Source organism: Paroedura picta, chromosome 12 (assembly GCF_049243985.1).
Source record: "Paroedura picta isolate Pp20150507F chromosome 12, Ppicta_v3.0, whole genome shotgun sequence".
NCBI lineage: Eukaryota > Metazoa > Chordata > Lepidosauria > Squamata > Gekkonidae > Paroedura > Paroedura picta.
In genome coordinates, this window is record NC_135380.1 from 44,458,250 (window position 1) to 44,476,341 (window position 18,092).

Below are 18,092 nucleotides of genomic sequence, written 5' to 3' on the forward strand. Positions count from 1 at the left end.
CCTCATATCTTTTTACTCTGGAAAGTAACACTCACAGAAGAGCCTTTACCCTGGCTAGGTGCATGGCACTACCCTCAGCAATATTGGAAGGGAAGTATAAAAGGATCCCCTTCCCTGAGGGAACATGCCCCTGTAATTCTGGCCAGGTAGAAGATCTTGAACACATTTTTGTGTACTGCCCTTTCTATGCCGAGGCCCGAGCTGAGTTCATCCACCCCTTTGTAAAGCAAAAGTCAGGACAAACTGTAACACATAACACAGACATTATCAATAAATTACTGTCTGATGAATCCCCCCAAATCACTAAACCTGTTGCTAAATTTTGTTCAATAGTATGTAGAGTTCGTGGAGCTGGTAGGGTCCACCATGAAAAATGAAATATGAGGATTTTGTTTCAGGCTCAAAACAATTTCTGCTCTAGTTTTAAAAATCCACTATACATTTTACCACCAAGTCTTAAAGTTACTTTTAATAATACATACATATATTTTTGTATTTTAACATCATGTTTTATCTGGGATGCATTGTATAATTTCCTCTGTTGTATGTCTGGTGCAAACCGTAATAAAATTTCTACTACTACTACTACTACTACTACTACTACTACTGCCTTGGCTGGTGGGTCTAATGTGAGGGAGTAGTCCATGGGTGAAACAGGAAGGAGTGGCTGTGGGTGGATGGAGCTGAGGGAAGAAAGGAGCTCAGCAAGGTGGCTGGGACCCATAGCACCTGCACCTCTTAGTGGCTCCCAGAAAACCGGGGATTGAGAAAAGGGACTTTTTCTTGATGCCTTTCCTCATCTGTCAAATTCAATTACTCTTTACCTAGTGTATTAAAAATGAAATTCTAGGGTTGCCAGGTACAGAGGACAGTCGGGGGGCAGCAGCAGCATTGCAATGATGTCACTTCTGAGAAACACACGGACGCAAAGGTGGCAGCTCTAGAAATTCCTGAAAATTCTATGGTTTTATGGAAGCTTGGGGCTGGGATTCTCCCACTCTGACATGGGTCTTGGCAGCCCTATACAATCCCAAAAGATTGATCAGATATTAAAGCTGCTTTCCAGCATATGCATGGGCAGACTTCACAACCAGGGAAGGCTCCTGCTGAGCCACTGGCATGGAAGACTCTAGGTCACTAGAAGCAGACGGAGTCAAGCCCCAGTCATTCAGCCCATTGTAGGGCTTGCTCTGGGGTCATTTAAGCTTCCCAGTTTGCCCCTGCCATCTGTATGTGCCAGCAACAAGCATACAGCATACATACTAGCCTAGAGGTCCCTGGCCATTTTGACCCTGGGGCACCTCTGGAATCCTGACTCAAGATGGTAGGCAAAGCCACAATATGTCTTCCACAGGAAGGGGAACCAGCTACAAAATGGCTGTCGCAGGAAGAGGAACCAGCAACAAAATGTCTTCCACAGGAAGGAGAACCAGCCACAAAATGGCTGTTGCAGGAAGAGGAACCAGCAATAAAATGTCTTCCACAGGAAGGGGAACCAGCCACAAAATGGCTGGCTGCCACAGGAAGGGGCACCAGCCACAAATGCTACAGGAAGGGGAACCAGCCACAAAATGGCTGCTGTAGCTTACTTTCAGTCATGTCCTGAAAATCCTTCTGCTAGGAGGGCTAAAGCAACATTTTCAACCATCTACACAGCCAATCAAATCTTCAACTGGCCAATTAGAAACTTTGTTGTGCATGATTAATTAACTATGATTTTAATTGCAATTTTATGTATATTGTAATCTGCCCTGAACCTGGCCCTGCAGAGAGAGGCAGTGTATAAAACCAATAATAAATAAATATAAAACTCTATCCACTTTCTAAAAACATTAGCCCCACCCACCAACACATTCAGCTTGTCAGTGCAGAGTGTAAGCACAAAGGAACTGCTTGGGTTGGGATCTGCCTGTTTGCTTAGGAACAGGCATCCTCCAGGGTTCCTGATGGGGTTGGGGGCCTGTGCACATGATGTCTGGTGCATGTAGGATGTGTTTCTGCATTGGGGTGAACATGGGTACTCAGGCAGAATGGGGCCGGCATGCTTGGTTCTCCTCCCCCTCAAAATGTGCTTAAGTCACATGGACAGATGCATCCTGGTGCACACAGAACTGGAGCTTTGCAGATAGGAACTGGTTCACTTCAAGACCTGTGGAAAAATAAATTGAGCAAAGTGAACTAGAGGCCATTTAGGACAGGAGGGCGAAATTCAAGCCTTATCCTGGTTTTCAGGCAGAGTGGAGCCCGACAGAGATCAGTTCTCCTGGAGAAAACAACAGCTTGAGGGAAGGGACTTTGGCATTGTGACACCATGAGATCCCTCCCCTCCCCCTCCCCAAACACTGCCCCCAGGCCTCTAGGAATTTCTCAACCCAGAACTGGCAACTTGGCTAACAAGTTACTGTCCCAGTCTCATCTTCCCCTGTCCGGCTGTCCTGGGCCTTTCTACAGCCAGAGTTAGCCCAGGCTTCCAGGAACACATGACTCTACCTCCTACTGAATCAGACCCCTGGCCCATCAAGGTCAGTATTGTCTACTCTCCAGGGATTCAGGCAGAAAAAGGTCTTTCACATCACCTGTTGCCTTGTCCTTTCCCCTGGAGATGCCAGGGATCAAATTTGGGATGGCAAGCAGATGCTCTGCCACTGAGCCACAATTCCCTTTTGTGCCACACCAACGCAATCCTTTCCATCAGATAGACAGGCCACATCCTGGCCACCAGCAGAAAAGGCAGTGGGCAGGTTGCAGAGCCTTTTCTCTGCCTCCCCCTGCCCTTCTCTCTCATTGCTGAGTGAATGAGCACTAAGGAGAGATCTGGAGAGAATTCACCTACCATGCCACAGTGGCAATCAGCAATTCCCTGGGGATGCAAGGAAGGGCCACAAGAGACAAACACTGGCACATCCCCTTCCTGCCCACCCACTCACAATCGGATGTACACCTGACTGAAATGCCAACATGTGAGGGGCATGCTATGCAGTCCTGCCCTCCTTCTTGAGCTCCTCCTCCTAACAAGCACCCTTGAAAGTTATCTGCCCCTCCCTCAGTCAGGGGTCACTTTCGGTTTTGGAGCTCAGCTGGGCAGGAGGAATATTTTATTTATTAGGAGATACATTTACAGGACGTTTGCTCCTGTGGAGGGAAGCTATGGCAAATCTAGACAGCATCCTAAAAAGCAGAGACATCATCCTGGCAACAAAAGTGCATTTAGTCAAGGCTATGGTATTCCCGGTTGCAATATATGGCTGTGAAAGTTGGACCATAAGGAAGGCCGAGCATCAAAGAATTGAGGCTTTTGAACTCTGGTGCTGGAGAAGACTCTTGCATGTCCCTTGGACTGCAAGGTGAACAAACCGGTCAGTCCTAGAGGAGATCAGCCCGGACTGCTTCTTAGAAGGCCAGATCCTGTAGATGAAACTCAAATACTTTTGCCACCTTATGAGAAGGAAGGACTCCCTGGAGTAGAACCTAATGCTGGGAGCGATTGAGGGCAAAAGAAGAAGGGGACGACAGAGAATGAGGTGGTTGGATGGAGTCACTGAAGCAGTTGGTGCAAACTTAAATGGACTTCGAGGAATGGTAGAGGACAGGAAGGCCTGGAGGGTCATGGGTCGGACATGACTTTGCACCTAACAACATTTACAGGAAACCACGAGTGAGCTGGAAGGGACTTAGCACCCTTTACTGAACACCCATTCTCCCTCACAAAGGGCCCTCCTTCAGCCTGTCCAACCTCCAAGTGGAGGCTGGAGATCTCCTGGGATTACAAATGACTTCCGAGTGACAGAGACTGGGGATGAGCTACAACCAGGGAAGGGGCTTGTGGATTTTCCCAAGAGATCCAGCTGGAAACAAAACATGCACTGGTCTGAGCCAGCCCAAGCTCTTCTTACACGTAGGTAGAGCTGATTCTTCGACTGGCTAGCAATCAATCCGTTTCTGAATCCTCTACTCAAAAAAATACAAAGCAAAACCCCACCATTGGTCTTACTTTTCCTCCTCCCCTTGACCTTGCTGAGCAAACTGCTGGGAGACTCTTCCTGGAAGAAGGAAATTCTGAGAATTCTGCCTCTCCTCTCTGGGTGGCTCCGAGGGTGACAAAGGGGTGGGCAATGACATGTTAAGCTGCTCAGTTTCATGGGACGTTTGCATGGAGATCATCTTTCATTTCTCTGTCTCTCTCTGGCTCCTCCCCCCCCCCGCCTGCCGCCTTCTCTTTCCTGCTAGAAGGTCTCTGCCTGGGAGCCAATGTTTCCCTTCTCCCCACCTTGCAAACCCGGGGCCATTCTGACAGTCACTGGCAGGGCAGGCTCCCCTCAGCCAGCTGTTGATTTCTAAAAGTGGAGAGGTGCTGGGCCCAAATTGTCATCCCCCACCCCTCCCCAGACGTCCCACATTCAAGCAGAGTGGGCTGCTGAGAACTGGCATGGGGAGGGGTGCCCCCAAGGGCTACCCCTCCCAGGACACAAATGGGGGGTGGCGGGGGGGGGGAGACAGGACACATTGCTTCTGTTTGCGTACTTTGCAAAGCAAGCTCCATGTTCTCCTGCCAGGAGTTCTCTCTGCCACTCTGAACCTACAAGCTAGCTCAGGGCACCAAAACATGGCACCAAACATTGTGCCCTCTGACACTTTTCCTGGAGCCTACCCAGTGTTTTTAGAAAGTGGACAAGGCCAGGTGGGCCTTTTACCTGACAAAACTTCTGATTGGCTGCCAGAGATTGGATGGGCTGGGCAGATTTTTTGAAAGGCCTTCACAGCAGATGCTGCTGCTACAATATAAGGATCTTCACAGTGTGAATGAAGTGTGGCAGCCATTTTGTGGCAGGCCCTGCCTCCTGTGGCAGCCATTTTGTGGCCGTATCCATCAAGTTGTGTTAGAATTCCAAGGATCCTGTAGGCTCACAAAGGTTGGGGATCCTTGAACTCAGTTGTTGTTGTCGTCCCCCCCCCCCCAGACTACACAGAAGGACAGGCAACTGCTAAGCCTCCATTCATTGCTCCCACTGAGAAAACTTGGTTTTATGAGTTAGAAACAGGTCTTGCACAGCCCCATAAGCAGTCCTTGGTGGGATTCAAACTCAGCCTTGGGGTTAGTGCCTGTGGGCTGGCTAAGGGAGCTCACTGGGATTGCATGTGCTCATTCCACAGTGCTCATTCAGACACAAAAGGAGGAATCATGGGTAAGGATGAAATCATGGGAGGGAGGCGGTGTCTGGGATTAGTTGCAAAACAAATATGGGGCCACTGATTGAAGACTAGTTATTGGTTTCTTTTTCTGTGTGCTTGCCTCAACAGAGCCGAGATTGTTAGATTATGGAGGGCATGGCCTTTTCAGATTTGGCCCCCAAACAGAATTGTCGGTAACTTCTGGAGATTTGGGGGCAGAACTGACCAAAGGGCAGAGTTCGGGAAGGCAGCTCAGCTTCTATTTTCTCCAAGAAAGCTGATCTCCAGACTATAGATCTCCAATCAGCTGGAATACTAGAACTCTAGGTCCCACCTGGAGGTTGGCAACCTCGCCCTCAGAATGTGAGCTGCCTTGTTCCTAGGGTCAACTGTTGGACCACATCCTGGTTGGCCTTCAAGAAAATGTGCTGTCCAAAGGCCATTTGCAATATCTAATCCCTGAGATGCATCATTCTGTAGTGTGTATTGTTGACTGCTGAATTGACTTATGACTGTTTCCTGTCTTTTGATTTTTGCTGCTTTAGAAAGTTTTGTCATTTTCATCATTGCTTTTATTTATTTATTTGTTTGTTTGTTACACTTCTATACCACCCTCCCTTGTGGCTCAGGGCGGTTTACAATTAAATTAATGGCTCACAGTTTAGATAATGTGATGCTGTCATAGTACAGGGAACACAATAACAATTTTGGAGTGATAGCATTTAAATAACATTTGAACACAACAACTGATGCTTCCTCTAGCTATTGTTTTAGATCTTCTGAAGCTGGACCTTCTAAATTCTGTTTTCTAATCTTGTCTCTGTATCTAACTGAAATGCTGAAGACTTGCAAAGGCTACTTGCTGACAGTTAAAGCAAAAAAGCGCCAAGGAAAGATTACAACTGGACGTCAGGAAGACAAAAAATAACAACCACTAGGGAGCCCAACTATAAAAAGACTGAAACGGTTTGAGATTTTCTGCTCCTTGGCTCCATCATCAGCCAAAAGATGACAGTGGCACCCAAGAAGTCAGGAGATTAAAAGTGAGGAGGGCAGCCATGGAGGAGCTGGAAAAGATTTTTAAGTGTATAAGGATGTGTCATTGGCTGTAATTCAGGCCACAGGGTTCCCTATTACTATGCATGGGTGTGAAAACTGGACAATGAAGAAAGCGGGCAGGAGGAATGCCTACCCGCGTGTTGTTGGATGAGCGGTTTATGGACTGGTGGACGGCCACAGAGAAAAACTCGTGGGCTCTCGATCAAACGAAGCCTGAACTCGCCATAGAAGCAAAAATGACTGAACTGAGGCTATCAGACTTTGGTCACATCATAGGAAGACAAGAGTCACTGGGTCCCTTTCTGCACCAGGAATTTGTCCCAATTCAGTGCTCATCAGGAGGCGGGCAAAATCCTGGTTCCACATAACGTCGTTGCCAGATTGGGCCATCCAGGCCTTGGCCCAATTGAGGCCCTCGTTTGCCCTGCGGCAAGAGATGTGGCTGATTCCACGCACCCCTTTTTGCCCCAGGAGCCAACACCGCCTATGTCGGGAGGCTGCAGAAGGGTCCGGCTGTTTATTTTCTTCTCGATCAAGAAAAATGACTCTAGATGCAGGGAAGGAGCTCTTGTCCAGGGGTGGCCAAAGCCAGGGGTGGCTCTCCAAGTGTCCATGTTCGATCAATACCTGCAAGGGCTCATGGTAATTGTAGTCCCGGGACTTCTGGCAAGCGAGGCCCAGTTTGGCCACCCCTGCTTCTCCTCCCTCTTGCTCTTCTCCCAGTTGGGCCCAGCTGCAGCTCTTCCCCTCGGGCCCTCCCCCTGCCTGGGACGGTGGGGAGAACCAAGCCAGGGATGCATCTCCCAGAATGACCCGCCTGCCTCGTTGGACGGCGCCAGGGCACCAGCAGGGCGTGCCCACCAGAGCTGCCACCTCGGCGGGACCCCGCTTGGTCTTCACGGCGCCGCCGGACTCCAGCTGTGCGGGGCTGCTGAGCCCACCAGGCTGCGCGTCCTCCCCCGGCTGGGCTGCTGCGGGCTCTTGGCCAGACGCCGCCCCCCCCCCCCGCAACCCCCTCGCTCTCGCCCGTCCCGGACAGCCCCCAAAGGGAGCGCGCGACCGAGGCCGTCGCCGGACGTGCGCACAAGCACGAGGACACCCCCCCCCCCCCCGCGTGGCCGGCGCGCTTCCCTCCCTTCCTCGGGCCCGGCCTAGAGGGCCGCCGGCGGGACGCTCTTGCCCGCAGAGCGCCAGGTCCCTTGCGCGCCCGCCTGGCCAGCTCCGGGAGGGGAGCCCCTGCGCGCGGGGACTGGCCTGGACTCCCAAAGAAGAGCTGGTGTTTTGGCCTCGCTTTACAAACCCCTTTCCCTTCCTCCCCCCCCCCCCCCTGCAGACATGCTGCCAAGGAGCTGGGATTGAGAGAGGCCCGGGAGAACTGAGTCTAGGCCAGGGTCACCCAGGTGGCTGCATGGGGAGGAGGCGTGGGGAATCAAACCAGGCTCCCCGGATTAGAAACCATAAGAAGCACCACCCTGGCTCTGAAGAAGAACTTGTTTTTTATACCCCACTTTTCCATACCCAAAGGAGACCATCAAACCCAGTTCTCCAGATTAGAATCCACCATTCTTAACCCACCACTCTCAAGCCCTCCATTGTTCTGGCTATGTATATGTTGTCCTGCCTGGGGGATCCTCTGAAGGCTCTTCTTGTTCCCCAGCTGCTTCCTCAGCCTAGTCTGGGCTGAAGGTAGCAAAGGAGCAAATGTTTCTCCTGCCCCACCTTGATCTGCAGCAGAGGAGCTGTGGTCCTTGGCTCCAGCAACATAGTACATGGGAGGTCTAAATGGACTTCCCCCATTATTGGTGGCCTTTACAACCAGCTTTGGAGGGAGACATTTAGATGCTGTAGACCAGTGGTCCCCAACCTTTTTATCACCAGGGACCACTCAACGGGGACCACTCAACGCCTTTTACTGAGGCTCAGTGGGGGGGGGGGTAGTTTACTCCTCTACTCTCAACCACTGCCCTAACGCTCTCTGATCGCTATGGTAATGTTTAAACATCCCTTCAAAATAAGATACAGACATGCCACAACAATGAAGTGTGTTGTAAAGGGCTGGAGGGGATGAAGTAAAGGGCCGGGGGGGGGGGGGGAGAAGGCGTCCTTCGGGGCCCACCTCCAATTAGTCGAACGACCACATGTGATCCGCAGCCCACAGGTTGGGGATCGCTACTGTAGACGGATCCTGTATGGAACAGGGGGCTGGTCTAGATTAGGGGTGGGTACACTGTGGCCCTCCAGATGTCCATGGACTTCAATTCCCAGGAGCCCCTGCCAATACTGGCAAGGGCTCATTGGAATTGTAGTTAATGGATATCTGGAGGGCCACAGTTTGCCCACCCCTGGTCTAGATGACCTGTATGCTGCCTTCCAACTTCATGATTCTTTAATCTGAACTGAGGCCTTGGTGGTGTTAAGGGTTCTAGAAGGCCCTCCTGATTGATATTTTCTGCTTGTGGCAGGGGAAGGGGGGATCCTTTTAGTGTGGAGGAACACCAAATCTGGGCTGCTGATGGGTGAAATGTTATAGCCAGACAGAAGTTATCTAGCAATTGAGAACGAAGCCAAAATGTAATGTTGTTCTATCAGAACTGTCTCTAATGGAACTCTTGTATTCGGTGTTATTTGGGCAGCCTGGGAAGATCCACAGGGGCACAAACAAATCCCTGCTCCCGAGCCCCCTTGGAAAATGTTCTCCCCCTCCCATAATACTTAAACTTGATTGACTAGATTGGCAGAAGAAAGTGGACAAATATATCGTACTTCTGCAAACAGTGCATCACTAATTTGTGAAGTTCACCAACTGCAACTTGTTATTGTTATTGTTATTGTTATTGTTATTGTTATTGTTATTGTTATTGTTATTGTTATTGTTATTGTTGGGCTTGGCTACAGAGCTCCTATCACCTGTCTACTGACAGATCTTCACCAGCTGAACATTTGTTTCTAGGCAGGTTTAGAGCCAGGATACTTGAAGGACCCCTTCCTCCTGTTCTACTAGCTCTCTAGTTAATGTATTCTCCATGCCCTGGCTGCAGAAATGAAGCAGGTAAGAAACAGGGACAGAGCCTTTTCAGTGGAAGCACCCCACTTTCCAAATGCTCTTCTCCTTACACAGGCTTTTAATTGAAAGGTTCCATCTTTGAAAGTTATTTTTATCTTCTATTTCCAGTGTGTGGGCAGCCTAGTATTGCTTTTATGCTGCCTAATGTGGCTTTAATGATTATTTTTATGTTGCTCATTTTATGGTTGCTTTTTTGATGATTTTGTGGTGTTCCTTTTTACTTTGCAAGCTACCTTGGGCAGATGGGGAGGTGGCATATGCATTTCCTTAATGCATATATACATAATGTCTATACCCCTAAAAAGAGCTTTACATTCCACCATGTCCAACTGGCTGCCAATCCCTGGCCCCAAAGAAGCACATCAGACCTCAACCAGGGCCAGAGCCTTCTCGGTCCTGGCCCCCACCTGGTGGAACGAGCTCCCTGAAGAGATCAGGGCCCTGCCCGAACTTCCACAATTCTGCAGAGCCTGCAAAAGGGAGCTCCTCCACCAGGCATTCGCTTGAGGCCGACCGACTCAGAACTCCTGCTAGTCCCAACGACTGAAAAACCGAAGCTACTCAGGGATTGTCAATGTTATGTTCTATTAAAATACTGTTCTGGTTGACATGATTATTATCTGTTATATTGTTAGATGTTCTCTGTAACTGTTCTATGACGTTTCACATAAACCGCCCAGAGCCGTATGGAAGTAAATAAATATAGACTGTGGCTTAGATGGCTTTAAAAGGCAATTAGACAAATTCAGAGAGGTAAGATCTATCATTTTAGTCATGGATGATTCTAGAGTTGCGAATGTCCAGATGGGGCCTGGAGTTCTCCCATAATTACAACAGTCTCCAGACAGGAGTTCCCATGGCATCTTGGGTGTCGGAGGGAGAGGGAACTCTATGGATTAAGAACAGCAGAGGGAACAGCAGAGGGATCCGGCAGAGGGATAGTGGCCCTCACAATTTGCTTGTAGCCCAAATGGAGTCAAACACCTGATCTTGGTGCCTGCCTCACAATTGCTGGGCCTGTGGAAAGCTGCCCCAAACCTGAATATCTTGGGATGCACTGTAAAGCAAATTCACCCCAATGATCACTTCTCCCCCTTATTGTCCTGAGATATCTCTTATCATTCCAGCCAGTTCTGTACCACCTTGAGGACTAGTAACCCTTCAGTGTTTTGTCTTTCCAAATGTAACTCCCACAAAATCTGGGTTTCTGCATTTGCCGGCAATTCACAGCCCCACTCTTTCCCTCTCTTCTCCAATTTGTCATTTAGCAACCATTACTGGAGGGTTTTTTATTTTTAATATTACGTTGCACCATTCCTTCTCCCTCATCCCATTAGGGCTTGTGATGTCCTAATGTGTTCGGCTTCCAGTGACAGTTTGCTTAGGAACCCCGTGGGCTGCTTTGCAACATAAAGAACCTTAAATAATCCATTAAAACCTCGCCATTAATATTGATGAACACTGCTGCCCAGATGTTGAACAAACGTGGGGAAGGCTCTCTTCCCGCACCCCTGGCCCATTTCCGTGAATGGGTCTTTCCCTTCCCTCTCCTCTAGACACACAAAATCAAATATGACTGAGGCAGGGCTTGCTAATGGGAGCCAAAGGGGCTGAGAGGGAAGGAGAGGAACTTCTACCAATCTGTCAAGAGGAGGGGAGGCACGGCAGGCGGGGGAAGAAGCAGACGCTGCAGTTTGCAAGGAGGAGCCCTGGACACAGTCTGCTGGTGGCCCCGACACAGTACGATGTTGGTGCTCCTGTACGTGAATTGCGTCCCCATCAGAGAATCTCGGACTACCCCAATGTGGGCATGAAGGGCAGGCTCAGTCCAGCCTGTCTACAAATACAGTGCCCCCCCCCCCCAGTGAAAATCCCATATGGGAGATCAAGGGAAGATATAGGGTTGGGGCTGATTCTGTGAAGCTCCCTGCTAGCTGGACTGAAACCTGTTCCTCCCTGAGGAGGGGGAATTCTACCCTGCGTTTTGTTTGCTTGAAGGGCATAAAATGTTTTGAGACTCACCCCCCCCCCAGGAGTCTCTCCAGACCTATCCTTGGGTTCTCAAAGGTGGATGCAGGACAGATTCTCATGCATTGGGGCCACATTGGGGGGTGGGGAGAGAGAGAAGGTGCCTGTATCATGCCTGTCTTTCCTTTCCCCCCACTGGGGCTTAGAGGTGTCCCAGAAAGCCACGCTCTATCAGAAAAGCTGTAATGGCCAAGGCCCCTTTCCCCACTCTGTAGCCCTGGTCCGTATAGGGGCTCCCCCCTCCAAGCTACTTTTGGGGATCCAAATAGACAACAGTGTCCTGAACCACAAACCAAAGCAGAACAGGCAGGGGGGCCCTGGAGTGGAAGGGGGATTGCCAGCTTTAGGTTGGGGAAGACCTGGAGATTTGGGGGAACAGAGGCTGGGGGGAACACGGTTTGGGGAGGGAAGTAACATCAAGGGGTAGACTGCCATAGAGTCCTCGGTTTTCTCCAGGGAAACTGATCTCGGCTGTCTGGAGATCAGTTATAACAGCAGAAGATCTCCAGCTGCCCTCAGAGGCTGGCAAGCTCAGGAGGGAGGGAGGAGTCCCCCAGAACTGGACTGAGACCTCTGGAGCAGCTCTGGAGCCGGGGAACACGGCAGCATCTCTCTCCTCCTAGCCTGGCTTCTCACTGCAGAGCTTGAAGGAGTGCAAAAGAGTTATGCTCCTTCCTTACAAGTGTGTGTGCGTGTGTGTGTGCATGCACACAACACGCTGGGGGGGCATTGGATGACATCTTCCCCAGGGCTCCCCCCACAACCCCCCCCCACAACCTGCCACCAGCCCTGAAGATGTCCCAGGCATCCCCTGCATTAGAAAACAAACTCCACTGCTGTGGTGGGGAAGGATTTTAGAGAGTAGCCATTTCCCTCTTCGATCTGCCTCCTTTTGAAAAACACACCTCGACAGAACCCTTCCTGGTGATCAGATAATCCCTCGTGTGGCTCTCTCTGCACCCAGCAGTTGTGTCTCTGTTGACACGGTGTGCGTGTGCATGTGTGTGTGTGTGTGGGGGGGGACTGAATGGGACCCGTTCTTTGTTAGCGTTACTATGGCAACCTTAACTCTGCTTCTTGCATGGAGGGACAACCAAGCCACGTCCCTCTCTGCTGGGCTGGCAGGAGCCCTGAGGAAGAGCTCTGTGCCAGTCAAAACCTTGCTATTCTATCTGGGAGCACAAGGATGCTGACGGAGGCTGCCAAGTCCTAGGACCCGGCATAGCATTTTCCAGAATTCCCCCCAGAATCCGGCATCTACCCCTAGGGAGGAGTTTTCAAGCTTTCTGTGCCAGGCATAGAATTTGAACTTGCTCGACCAGAGACCAGCAAACAGCTTGCTCCTGGTGGCAAGCAGAAATCAGACCCTGTGGACAGTGACCAGGGCCACTCCTAGCATCTCTCACTGCACAGGCAGGTGAGCAAGGAAACATCTGGAGAGCCATAGTTTGGCCACCCCTGCTCTAGAACAGGGATAGTCAAACTGCGGCCCTCCAGATGTCCATGGACTACAATTCCCAGGAGCCCCTGCCAGCTTTCGCTGGCAGGGGCTCCTGGGAATTGTAGTCCATGGACATCTGGAGGGCCGCAGTTTGACTACCCCTGCTCTAGAAGAAGGGGAGGAGGTTTGTATATTCCTCTACCTGAAGGAGTCTCGAAGCAGCACACAACCACCTTCCCCTCCTCTCCCCACAACCGGCACCTTGTGAGGGAGGTGGGGCAGAGGGGGTTCTGAGAGAACCATGACAGGCTCAAGGTTACCCAGCAGGCCTCATGAGGACAAGGAGTAAGGAATTGAACTCGCTTCTCTAGATTAGAAGCTGCCAGTCTTAACCATGGCACCACACTGGTGCTCTGCTACAGTCGCCAGTACTGCCTCAGGGTGCTGTCTGGGGGATGGTGGAATTTAGGGAGGATATGACATCACTTCTCAGTGACCCTTTTGGAATTTCCCCTATTTTTTCTGGTAATACCAAACTGAGATGCAGGAGAATTTCTAGGGTATCTCCATGTTGCTCCCACTTTTCAATTTTTCAAGGGCGGGGGCAGTGGGGCCCAAGGTTTGCCTTCCACAAGTGGGGAAATAGCAAGCTGGAGATTTGGAGTTGGAGCCTGGGGACGTCCTCAGGGGGTACAAAGGCCAGTTGCACCAATTGCTCTGGATTTTTGAAACAGAAAACAGACATATTATGCTTATCCTACCTCTTATAGGACTCCAAGCCACCCGTATTCTGTTTGAGACACTCTGCTGGGGTGAAGAGAAAAGGCAGGCGCCCTTTCCCCAGAGCCACAGCCATGATCCATATTTTTTCTTCCAGGGTGCTGCCAACTCCAACTGAGGAAATTCATGGACATTTGGGGCGGGTGTGGTTTGGGGAGGGACCTCAGTGGGGTATAGCACCAGATAGCCTACCATCTGATCCAGGGGAATGGATCTGTGTCACCTGGAGACCACTTATGATTCCGAGCGAACACCAGTCCAGTCCTGTAGATTGGCAGCCTTTCTTCTTCCTTGTGTTGGGTGATCTGATCATGGATCTCCGTCGTGATGTGGAATCTGCCTTTCTGTCTTTTCTGCACTGCAATGCGCTGCAATGCCCAGAATTTGGGGGAGGGGAAAGTGTCATGGGAGTCACATCAGCATAGAACTAGGATCCATTGTAGAGCAGACCCCTGCCCTCGAAAGCTCCCACCTTGAATAAATCTTTGTTAGTCTTAAAGGCGCTATTGGACTCTTTGTTGTGCTCCTTCAGACCAACACAGCTACCCACTTAAATCTCTCTTTATTTGAGAAGGTGGAGCTGCCCGTCTTCAGCCACAGCCTCCTCTCCCCCCCAGCTGCACCCTGTCGGGGTTTCCAAGGCAAGAGACCTTCAGAGTGTGGTTCCCCATGGCCTGCCTCTGTAGCGGCCACCTGGGCTTCCTTGGTGGCCTCCCGTCCAAACACTGACAAGGGCTGACCCTGCTTAACTTCTGAGATCTGATGAGACCAGCCTAACCTGGACCATCCATGTCTGCCCCTCTAGCTGAAGACGTGGCCGAAAACCTGCAGAACTCTTCCAAGGGTTCATCAGACTATGTGTACAGCTGGGCTTGTGTCAGGCTGACTAGTGCTTACTGTAGTGCTGAGCCCCAATCTCGTGCCTGACAAATTGCTACAGAATCACCAGATCTAGAGTCTGCTGGCAAATGCACCATTTAAGAAAGAATCAGACATGGATATCTGGAGAAAAGATGCAAAGAGCAGGTTTTTTATATCCCACTTTTCACTACTTGGAGTAGTCCCAACGTGGCTGGCAAACACCATTCCCTTCCTTTCCCCTCATCAGACCTCATGTGAGGTAGATGGGGCTGAGAGAGCTCTGGGAGAACTGTGACTGGCCAAAGGTCCCGCAGCTGGCTGTATGTGGAGGAGGAGTGGGGAATTGAACCCAGTTCTCCAGATTCGAGGCCGCCACTCTTCACCACAACTCCCTGTTGCTCACCCTGATTGGTTTGGTCTAGGCTAGCCTGATCTCAGCAGATCTCAGACAACTTGGTGACCACTTGGATGTGAGATCACCAAAGGAGTCCAGGGCACTCTGCAAACCATCTCCAAATGTCTCCTGCCTGGAAAACTCAACATGTTGCCGTAAGTTGGCTGAAACTTGACTGCCCTGCCCACCACAGCATCTCTGGCCTTTCTATCCAGTACGAATCCCCGGGTAATGCCTCGTCTCCCAGCAGCCTTAGGAAACTTTCATTTTCTTTTCAAGACAACAAGCGCGTTACTAGTCCTCATGGTCAGGAAGCCGTACTTAGAAGCGTCTTCATGCTCCTTCCGCTTCCTTGGTTCTCTTCTCTCATTTCTTTTCTTGTCCAAAGATTCCAGATCCTTTGAGGAAAAACCAAGCATTATGCAAGAAGAAAGAACTAAATAAGCAGATGCAATTTTTAATATGAATTAGCTAGAATGCCCCTCTCCTGAGTCTGATAGGGCTATTTGTCCCACTGCAGGGCCCAACATGCACTAACACTGATAACTGTTCCCCCGCATCATGTTCAGCAACATGAGTGAAGACCTGGAAGTACTACTGGTGGAGCTTAAAGCAGAAAGTACCAAAGTGGGATTGCACCTGAACATCAAGAAGCCAACAGTGAAGACTCCTGAGGACACACAAAAGTTGGTTGCTGCCCTGGCCCAGATAGCCCAGTCTAGCCTGGCTTCCTCAGGTCCCTGAAGCTAAGCAGGTTTGGCCCTGGCTGTTGTTTGGGTGGGAGATCTCCAAGGGACTCCAGAGGCAGGGAATGGAAAACCTCCTCTCAATGTCTCTTTTCTTGAAAGCCTGACAGGGTCGCCATTAAGTCTGCTGTGATCTGGCAGCCCCTTCCATCACCACCACCACCACCACCACCAAGGCTGACAAAATGAAGAAAGTGAAGACATTGGAACGGTTCTAGGTTTCCTATTCCTTGGCACAATCAGCAATCCAAAAAGGAGAGTGCAACCAAGAAATCAGAAGGAGACTGGAGAAGAAGAGCAGCCATGAAGGAGCTAGAAAAGATTCTCAAGGGATGGCAACCAACATCACAATAATTCATGCCATAGTCTTCCCCATTCCTCTGAAATTTGGACGATGGATAAAGCTGACAGGAAGGAAGTCGATGGCTTTGAAATGTGGTGTTGTGGATACTGTGGGGCACCAACAGACAAACCAGTGGGTTCTAGAGCTGGCTCTCTCTCTAGAAGCTAAAACATCCGAACTGAGGCAATTGGAATTTGGTCACATGATGAGAAGACAAGAGTCACATGCTGGGAAAGACAGGCATGCTGGGAAAAATGGAAGGTAGAAGGAAAAGAGGGAGACCCAACAGGAGGGGGATGGACTCAAGCAAGGAAGCCATGAGGGCCTCACTGGGCAAGACTTGACTGAGGCTGTTCATGATGGGCTGTATTGAAGGCCATAAGCAGGGTTGCCATAAGCCGGAAGCAACCTGACAGCACTTAACTTACATGCACAATGTCCTGTGCTTAATCCAGATCAAGAGAAGAAACTTAAGCTTACGCTGGGACGTGTTCCTGGCCTGAAGCAGTCCTGGGTGTGGACATGTATGCTGCCCCTGTGGGCCAGATAACTCAGCCCTGGGTAGTCAGGCCATGTCTGGCAACTGGTGGAAGTCTGAAGTGGGCAGGAACATAAGGGAGGGGGGCACCATCACTCCTCTCTATGATTTGCAAGAGATTCCTAGAGAAGACTGACATTACTTCCAGGTTCCTTCTAGGAAGTGATGTCACATCATCATCCCAATGGCTTTTTTTGGCGGGGGGGGGGGAGATTATTTTTCTCTTCCTTAAACCCTCTCTGAGGGGGCTCCCACCACAGTGGGAGTCTGACAACCCTACCTGGGACTGGTGCAGGTTGGGAAATGATGCAGGTGGGAAGGCAGAAGCCCCCCCTTCCCCCCCAATGCCATGTGTGAATTGAACACCATGCAAGTGGGAACTGAGGAGAACCCACAGTTCATGTCTGACCGTTCTACAAGGACACATAGGGACAACAGACTCAACCCAGGCACTCTGAGATATCATTACAGCTGGTGGACACACCCCTCACAAATATGCCCAAGCTTTTCATTTAAAAAAAGAACTTTTAAAATATATATGGCCTCTGTTCTCCCTTCAAACAGAATGCATTCAGGATCTGAACCCACAGCCCAAACGGTGAGGCCTAAATTGCACAGCCTTCTACAAGGACCTTTTGTGCTTCCAATTTTTTACAAACCCGATTCTGCTCCTGCACCTTGGGTAACAGCTTGAAAGGCCTTTGGTTTATCTCCACAAACCTCCTCTAGCCACTTCCTGTCATCAAGGCACCATGAAAGGCCCAGGAACAAACCGGGTGCTGTCCCACCACCCCTCTCCTGGCCCCAGTCGGTTGGCAACCTTTGTTGCATCCCCCAACGGCATGCGTGTCCTGAGCTTTGACAGATACAGATACCTTTTCCGCCTCGGCTTTTCGGCTGTCTTCCCCGGGGTGCTCTTCCAGCTGGAGCGACAAGCTTCCCTCCACGGGGAGCAGCGGGGTGGGCAGCCAGAGGCAGAATTTGGTCACCATGGGAGGGAGCCGTGAAGGTGTCCCGCGTTGCAGGCCCGCCGCCTTCCCCCGCAGTGCTTCTCTTGGCTTTCCCAAGCAGAGGCGAGCTTTGCTGGAGGACTGCAGGGAGGAGAAGCCGGCAAGGCAGCTGCAGCCAAGGGAGGGGGAGGGAGAGAGTGGAATGCAAGCAAGAGATGGAACAAACAGAATTTTTTTTGGATCTAGAGGGGGAAGCACAGAGCTAAAAATAAAACGGGAAGATCAGTATCTGTCAGACTGACGGCTGATTGGCTCTCTGGAAATGCATATAATTACCAGGCTGTAGGTAGGTATTTGCATGGAGCGAATAGCAAGCCACTGAGACAAGGTTACGCTTTAACCTTTCTGAGTCTTGTATCTGCAAGGAGGGGGGGGGGGAGACCCACAAAGGCAGAGCTCGCAGGAAATTAGCTGAAATTAATAGAGGAGCCGAGATTGTGTCACGCACTTCCTTCGGCGGATGTGGCTTATCTCCACGGCACAGCTCGGTTGTTGGAGGCCCCCCTCCTTTTCCTGGAGAGTTTAGCCTTTTAGCAGAGACCTGTTGTGAAATGCTTCTCTTTGGGGTGGGAGTGGGGGTGGAAGGGAATGGGCGCCTGGTGGACAACTTCAAGGTAGAGGCCCCCAAATCATGACTGGACTCCAGTGCAGAGATCAGC

At 50.6% G+C, this 18,092-nt stretch overlaps 1 long non-coding RNA gene across 2 annotated transcripts; it reads right to left on the reverse strand.

Moving 5' to 3' along the window:
* Positions 1-506: 506 nt before the first annotated feature.
* On the reverse strand, positions 507-17,822 carry LOC143821430 (uncharacterized). Of its 2 annotated transcripts, none has more exons than XR_013225800.1 (3): positions 17,299-17,602; positions 13,523-15,194; positions 507-2,149 (listed from the first exon to the last, which is right to left on the reverse strand). It is a non-coding gene; the product is annotated as an uncharacterized LOC143821430 (long non-coding RNA). The 2 variants fall into 2 exon arrangements; XR_013225799.1 differs by lacking the exon at positions 507-2,149 and adding an exon at positions 17,710-17,822 and having other exon boundaries at positions 12,893-15,194; positions 17,299-17,542.
* Between the last annotated feature and the right edge of the window lie 270 nt (positions 17,823-18,092).